The sequence below is a fragment of the Oncorhynchus gorbuscha genome, linkage group LG09 (genome assembly GCF_021184085.1).
Source record: "Oncorhynchus gorbuscha isolate QuinsamMale2020 ecotype Even-year linkage group LG09, OgorEven_v1.0, whole genome shotgun sequence".
Taxonomy (NCBI): domain Eukaryota; kingdom Metazoa; phylum Chordata; class Actinopteri; order Salmoniformes; family Salmonidae; genus Oncorhynchus; species Oncorhynchus gorbuscha.
Window position 1 is genome coordinate 83,395,770 of NC_060181.1, and position 6,000 is coordinate 83,401,769.

The following is a 6,000-nucleotide window of genomic DNA, read 5'->3' on the forward strand; positions in this document are numbered from 1 at the left end:
ACTGCCCACAAAATTAGGTGGAAGCAGAGCTGCACTCCCTAACCTCCTGTCAAATGTATGGCCATATTAGAGACACATATTTCCCTCAGATTACACAGATACACAAAGAATTTTAAAACAAACCCAATTCTGATGAACTCCCATATCTACTGGGTGAAATACTGCAGTGTGCCATCACAGCAGCAAGATCTGTTACCTGTTTCCTCAAGAAAAGGAAAACCAGTGAAGAACAAAGACCCTAAATACAATCCACATTTATGTTTATTTATATTCCCTTTTGTACTATAACCATTTGCACATCGTTACAACACTGTATATAGACATAATATGACATTTGTGATGTCTTTATTCTTCTGGAACCTCTATGAGTGTAGTCTTTACTGTTCATTTTTATTGTTTATTTCACTTTTATGTATTATCTAGTTCACTTACTTTGGCAATGTTTACATATGTTTCCCATGCCAATAAATCCCATTGAATGAATGTCATTTAATTTAATTTAATTGAGAGAGAGAGAGAGAGATGCAAAGAGAGAGATACAGGGAGAAAAATATATGTAGAGAGAGAGAGAGAGAGATGCAGGGAGAGATATATATATATATGTAGAGAGAGAGAGAGAGATGCAGGGAGATATATATATATATAAATATATATGTAGAGAGAGAGAGAGATGCAGGGAGATATATATATATATATGTAGAGAGAGAGAGAGAGAGATACAGGGAGATATATATATATATGTAGAGAGAGAGAGAGATGCAGGGAGAGATATATATGTAGAGAGAGAGAGAGAGATGTAGAGAGAGAGAGAGAGATGCAGGGAGAGATATATATGTAGAGAGAGAGAGATGCAGGGAGAGATATATATGTAGAGAGAGAGATGCAAGGAGAGAGATACAGAGATAGAGATGCAGGGAGAAATATATATGTAGAGAGAGAGAGAGAGATGCAGGGAGAGATATATATGTAGAGAGAGAGAGAGATGCAGGGAGAGAGATATATGTAGAGAGAGAGAGAGTTGCAGGGAGAGATATACAGAGATAGAGATGCAGGGAGAGATATATATGTAGAGAGAGAGAGATGCAGGGAGAGATATATATGTAGAGAGAGAGAGATGCAGGGAGAGAGATACAGAGATAGAAATGCAGGGAGAGATATATATATGTAGAGAGAGAGAGAGATGCAGGGAGAGATATATATGTAGAGAGAGAGAGAGAGAGATGTAGGGAGAGATATATTTGTAGAGAGAGAGAGAGAGATGCAGGGAGAGAGATACAGAGAGAGAGATGCAGGGAGAGATATATATGTAGAGAGAGAGAGAGATGCAGGGAGAGAGATACAGAGATAGAGATGCAGGGAGAGATATATATGTAGAGAGAGAGAGAGATGCAGGGAGAGAGATACAGAGATAGAGATGCAGGGAGAGATATATATGTAGAGAGAGAGAGAGAGATGTAGGGAGAGATATATTTGTAGAGAGAGAGAGAGAGATGCAGGGAGAGAGACAGAGATGCAGGGAGAGATATATATGTAGAGAGAGAGAGAGATGCAGGGAGAGATATATATGTAGAGAGAGAGAGAGATGCAGGGAGAGAGATACAGAGATAGAGATGCAGGGAGAGATATATATGTAGAGAGAGAGAGAGAGTGAGATGCAGGGAGAGAGATACAGAGATAGAGATGCAGGGAGAGATATATATATGTAGAGAGAAACCGAAGCAAAGAGATGCAGAGGCATATATTGTATAGACCATGTGTCTGGTTCTCTGACACACAATCACAGAAAGCTTGTTTGAATTCATGTCAGTGTAGTGTGTAATACAAAGTGAATACTGGCTTGCTACTAATTAAAACTCTCTGGCAATATTGGGAGGATGCTGCTTCGTCTTACACCAGAGGCATATAGAAACTGAAAATGCAGGATAGTTTAAAGTAATTGTAACCAATGCCGGATATCAACTGGTGAGTTGTTTTCACCCGTCCAGAGGTCATAGGGCCCAAAGGTGACTGGGGTGGTAAAGTGAAGCCGTGTTTTGCCCTGAGCCGTTCACAAGGGGTTCGCAAGACAACATACTGCAATAATGCTTGGCTGGGTTGTCCTGAGTAGTTACAGTGAATAAGTCATACATTAAGCTGTGTTTGTTCCTCCCTGATAACCTCTGGACTAGAATGCATTTCTGCTTTTCTTCCTCCCTGCAGGACACAAAGAACATTTTTCTTCCACCTTTACTTATTCAACAGACAACTAACTGCACAGGTGTATGTTACTGGCTTTAAGATGGGGGCAGCATGAATTAATGCCCAAACAATAAAAAACAGAATAATTAAGGAAGTAAGATCAGTACTGGACCTCAAAAGGGCATACAACGTTGAAGGGTTTTGTGGAACATTTAGGGTGGGTGATGGGTTGGATGTAAGCCACCACTGCTGAAATAGAAATGGTTGAAATATTTGGTTTTATTCATTGTGGCTCCTTATAGGTGTTTCTCAATATGTACTGTATACTACCGGGCTCCCCCTGAGCTGAGTCACTGGATGTTTCTCAATATGTACACTACATGGCTCCCCCTGAGTCACTGGATGTTTCTCAATATGTACACTACATGGCTCCCCCTGAGTCACTGGATGTTTCTCAATATGTACACTACCGTGCTCCCCTGAGTCACTGGATGTTTCTCAATATGTTCACTACTGTGCTCCCCTGAGTCACTGGATGTTTCTCAATATGTACACTACCGTGCTCCCCTGAGTCACTGGATGTTTCTCAATATGTACACTACCGTGCTCCCCCTGAGTCAGAATGGCATAGGCAAGATGCAGTAGATGGTATAGAGTACAGTATATACATATGAGATGAGTAATGTAGGGTATACAAACATAAAGTGGCATAGTTTAAAGTGGCTAGTGATACATGTATTACATAAATATGGCAAGATGCAGCAGTTTAAATGAGTACAGTATATACATATACATACAGTGGGGCAAAAAATATATTTAGTCAGCCACCAATTGTGCATGTTCTCCCACTTAAAAAGATGAGAGAGGCCTGTAATTTTCATCATAGGTACACTTCAACTATGACAGACAAAATGAGGAAAAAATCCAGAAAATCACATTGTAGGATTTTTAATTAATTTATTTGCAAATTATGGTGGAAAATAAGAATTTGGTCAATAACAAAAGTTTATCTCAATACTTTGTTATATACCCTTTGTTGGCAATGACAGACGTCAAATGTTTTCTGTAAGTCTTCACAAGGTTTTCACACACTGTTGCTGGTATTTTGGCCCATTCCTCCATGCAGATCTCCTCTAGAGCAGTGATGTTTTGGGGCTGTTGCTGGGCAACACAGACTTTCAGATTTTCTATGGGGTTGAGATCTGGAGACTGGCTAGGCCACTCCAGGACCTTGAAATGCTTCTTACGAAGCCACTCCTTTGTTGCCCGGGCGGCGTGTTTGGGATCATTGTCATGCTGAAAGACCCAGCCACGTTTCATCTTCAATGCCCTTGCTGATGGAAGGAGGTTTTCACTCAAAATCTCACGATACATGGCCCCATTCATTCTTTCCTTTACACGGATCAGTCGTCCTGGTCCCTTTGCAGAAATACTGCCCCAAAGCATGATGTTTCCACCCCCATGCTTCACAGTAGGTATGGTGTTCTTTGGATGCAACTCAGCATTCTTTGTCCTCCAAACACGACGATTTTAGTTTTTACCAAAAAGTTATATTTTAGTTTCATCTGACCATATGACATTGTCCCAATCTTCTTCTGGATCATCCAAATGCTCTCTAGCAAACTTCAGAAGGGCCTGGACATGTACTGGCATAAGCAGGGGGACACGTCTGGCACTGCTGGATTTGAGTCCCTGGTGGAGTAGTGTGTTACTAATGGTAGGCTTTGTTACTTTGGTCCCAGCTCTCTGCAGGTCACTCACTAGGTCCCCCCGTGTGGTTCTGGGATTTCTTCTCACCGTTCTTGTGTTCGTTTTGACCCCACGCGGTGAGATCTTGCGTGGAGCCCCAGATCGAGGGATATTATCAGTGGTCTTGTATGTCTTCCATTTCCTAATAATTGCTCCCACAGTTGATTTGGAGATTCAGTCTTCCCAGCCTGGTGCAGGTCTACAATTTTGTTTCTGGTGTCCTTTGAAACTCTCTTTGGTCTTGGCCATAGTGGAGTTTGGAGTGTGACTGTTTGAGGTTGTGGACAGGTGTCTTTTATACTGATAACAAGTTCAAACATGCCCTCACCTCCTTCCTGTAGGCCGTCTCGTCATTGTTGGTAATCAAGCCTACCACTGTAGTGTCGTCCGCAAACTTGATGATTGAGTTGGAGGCGTGCGTGGCCACGCAGTCGTGGGTGAACAGGGAGTACAGGAGAGGGCTCAGAATGCACCCTTGTGGGGCCCCAGTGTTGAGGATCAGCGGGGTGGAGATGTTGTTACCTACCCTCACCACCTGGGGGCGGCCCATCAGGAAGTCCAGTACCCAGTTGCACAGGGCGTGGTCGAGACCCAGGGTCTCAGGGATTGATTGAATATGTCCGTAAACACACCAGCCAGCTGGTCTGCGCATGCTCTGAGGACGATGCTGGGGATGCGGTCTGGGCCTGCAGCCTTGCGAGGGTTAACACGTTTAAATGTTTTACTCACATGGGCTGCAGTGAAGGAGAGCCCGCAGGTTTTGGTAGCTGGCGGTGTCAGTGGTACTGTATTGTCCTTATTTAGTCTGTCTGGGAGCAAGACATCCTGGTCCGTGGCGGGGCTGGTTTTCTTTTTGTAATCCGTGATTGACTGTAGATCCTTCCACATACCTCTTGTGTCTGAGTCTTTGAATTGCGACTCTACTATGTCTCTATACTGACACTTATCTTGTTTGATTGCCTTGCGGAGGGAATAGCTACACTGTTTGTATTCGCTCATGTTTCCGGTCACCTTGCCCTGGCTAAAAGCAGTGGTTTGGGCTCTCAGTTTCGCACGATTGCTGCCATCAATCCACGTTTTCTGGTTTGGGAATGGTTTAATCGTTGCTGTCGGTATAGCATCGATGATGCACTTTCTAATGAACTTGCTCACCGAATAAGCATATTCGTCAATGTTGTTGTTGGACGCAATGCGGAACGTATCCCAATCCACAGGCCTTATATGCGTCGCGGAAGTTAGAATAACAATGATCCAGGGTTTTACCAGCCCTGGTAGCACAATCGATATGCTGATAGAATTTAGGGAGTCTTGTTTTCAGATTAGCCTTGTTAAAATCCCCAGCTACAATGAATGCAGCCTCAGGATATGGGGTTTCCAGTTTACATAGAGTCAAATAAAGTTTGTTCAGGGCCATCGATGTGTCTGCTTGGGGGAAATTTATAAGGCTGTGATTATAATCGAAGAGAATTCCCTTGGTAGATAATGCGGTCGACATTTGATTGTGAGGAATTCTAAGTCAGGTGAACAGAAGGACTTGAGTTACTGTATGTTATATGATCACACTACGTCTCGTTAATCATAAGGCACACGCCCAAGCCCCTCTTCTTACCAGAAAGATGTTTGTTTCTGTTGGCGCGATGCGTGAAGAAACCAGCTGGCTGCACCGACTCCGTTAGCGTCTCTCGAGTGAGCCATGTTTCCGTAAAGAATGTTACAGTCTCTGATGTCTCTGTGGAATGCTACCCTTGCTCGGATTTCATCAACCTTGTTGTCAATAGACTGGACATTGGCGAGTAGTATGCTAGGGAGTGGTGTGCAATATGTACACTACAGTGCTCCCCCTGAATCACTGGATGTTTCTCAATATGTACACTACCGTGCTCCACACTCTCATGCTCCAAGTGCATTCCCCGACCACGTTCTCTTGACTATGTTCTTGTGAGGATGAGAGTGTGGAGAATGGATAAAACAATACATTTGAGAAACACTCTTTCTCCCCCTACTGTATGACCTCACGCTGCACCTCCCCCTACTGTATTACCTCACGCTGCACCTCCCCCTACTGTATTACCT